Raw genomic sequence first — 2,772 nt, forward strand, 5'->3', positions numbered from 1 at the left:
TCACAATGATTTCATATACTACTCACACCTTGAGGATCACAGTATGAGGATCATTTGAACTCACAATGATTTCATATAGTACTCACACCGTGAGGATCACAGCATGAGGATCGTGTGATGTCACTGTGATCGTCGCATGATCTCACGTGTTTACTGGGAATAAGATGTTGTTACAATTTTGAATACATTCTTTTTTTTCGGGGTAAAAATAAATGAAACCTGTGAACTGTGTGTAGCATTGTATGAGATGTGTTAATGCAGGATAATTTCAGATAATCATTTAGATTTGCAGAGAAAGCTATAGTATGTGTGAATAATACACGGGTTTTTGTGAATAAGACTAAAACTGGAAGAACACTGAGGCACAGGAACAGTATTTGGCTTCCAGTTATCATTAACTCATGATAGTGTCTTCTGCCTCTAAAGAATGACCTCAGCTCACACGACGAGGGAGAATGGCGGTCCCAAAAACACTGCAGGAGAGAAATAAAGAGGTAAGGCCATGTATTATTCAAGAGGACTAAAAAAAAAAAAACATTGGATAGCGAGGGACAGAGAGGACAGGTAAGAAAAAGAGAGGGATAAGTGGCTAGAGAGCAAGGAGAGGGGGAAGGAAACATGGAAAGAGGCTGGAGAGTAAGTGGGAGGATAAAAAGAGTGACAGGAGATACGTCATGGACAAGTTTAAATATGTTTTTTTATGTATATAAGTGGGCATTGTAGATTCATAATTTATCATGTAATGTCAAACTCACTGATAGATTGTATTAACAACAGATTATGTGATATTATACTTCAGTACAATGAGAACACATTCATCTTTCAAATTAAGTTAAAATGTCCAGTATTGTCCAAAAATAATAATAATAATTGAAAAAAAAAGTGATTGTTTAGTGAGGTTGATGCCAAGAAGTGACAGTATTGTGGTTGTGATGGGCATTATTGCCTCCTCAGTTTCTCTAGGCTCTGTGGCTCTATTTACTTTGACTCTATTCATTTGTAAAGGTTGAAATAAAGGGAATCTCAACCCTGAATAATAAAAAAGACTATTTGGCATCTAAATGTGAAATTTAAATCTGAGCTATTTATAAAATCAATAATTTTAAAGTTATTATTCCTTCTCAATTCTACTCAAGGGCATTTGAAAAACATTTAAATATTTTAATACGCCTGGATGTTTTTTTAATCCACAATTCCTCTCATAATGTCATCTCTAAGGCCCACAAAAACAGCATTTTCTTATTAGTTCATTTGTCTCCTAAAGCACACCTATTTTTTAAACAGATTCATTGGCTTCCTGAATGAGGCAAGTAGTCAAAGATGGACTACTCCAAAATGCACTAGATGAGAGTCAAGCTGCCAAAACAAAAATAAAAAATGTCTTTTTATAACTACAAGGATTACAAATATACTTTGGTCCACATAATCAAACTTTTGTTTTCAACTCAGTGAGTGAATGAGCCTCTTAATAGGCTACTGATTTGGTCAATCGCACCACCCAGTGGTCTGATATCATTTACCAAAAGGGCTTTTCTTACTTTAAATAGTTTACCCTGGGTCAAAAAGAATTCCTTACTTCTGTCTTGCTAACGTTTTACACTGTTCATAATTTTTGGGCAGGCCGGGTTCCAGAACCAATTCAATGAGGGTACTTCTGAAACTATACCATTTCTGACTGTACTAAAGCATAAAAATAGAATAATATGTTTGCAAATATTTAGGAAACAAGTTTACATCCACTTTGAAATGGGCGTTCTGTGTCGGAATATCTGTTTTTGTTTTGGTCTGCGTGTTTTCTCCCACTGCCAATTTACCCCAAAACCCGGGGTGTCGAAACACTATTGGGTAAAAAAAAAAATTGGATAGTATCCAGCTGCAGCACCACACGTTTCAGGACACACAGTGCACGGTGAGTCTGTAATGTAGTAAAAAGTTAATGTATATATTATGTGTTTATCTTATAAATGTTGATTATGTGCATGTCTTTTACATTTTATTACTTAAGGTTAAAATTGTTGACATCATTTTCAGCATTTTTCTGGACAGTTCTATTACGTTTTAGATTAGGTGTTGTAAATGTGGTTTGAGATGAAGTTTTGAATTTACTATCTTTTTTATTATATTTATTACTTTGTTCTAATTCTGTTACATCTGTTGTGCATTTTTCATGACCTCTTTTAGGGACATACCACAAAATCTCATCAAAAATATGCAAGATTCCAGAGACCCGTTTACATTTAAGTTTTTATTCAAGGAAAACATGGAGACTTTTTTGATCAAATTGATTATAAAAAAGGGGGACTAAAAGTGAAGTCTTAATAGTGGAGTGTTAATAATAATAATAATCATCATCATTTCAAAAGTTGATAATTGTTTTACATTTATAATGTCAGTTCTGTTTTTTTTTTAAATGTTTCTTTTTTATTTGAGATGTTGCACTTTTTTAAAGTTTATTTAAAATTTTAAAATAAAAAGTATATTTGACATTAAATGTCCATTCTCTGTGTCTTTAAGTATTTGTTACAACATGAACATTAACCAAATATACTCATAATAGCCTACAGTCAATCAAACTAGGTCAAAGATCGCAGTCATACCCAACCTAAAAACCCTCAGCATCCATCTAAAAAGCTCTGTTATCAGAGGCATATCAAAACGCAAATAAATCAGTTCATCAATTTACAGTGTAAGGCTCATCACCTTCCATTGTAAATTGTGGAGGAGGATTTGGGAGAAACAACTCTCCAATATTTTGAATTTGGACTGCAGTAC

This window comes from Sinocyclocheilus anshuiensis, unplaced genomic scaffold, assembly GCF_001515605.1.
Source record: "Sinocyclocheilus anshuiensis isolate Anshui unplaced genomic scaffold, SAMN03320099.WGS_v1.1 scaffold220, whole genome shotgun sequence".
NCBI classification, from domain to species: Eukaryota; Metazoa; Chordata; class Actinopteri; order Cypriniformes; family Cyprinidae; genus Sinocyclocheilus; species Sinocyclocheilus anshuiensis.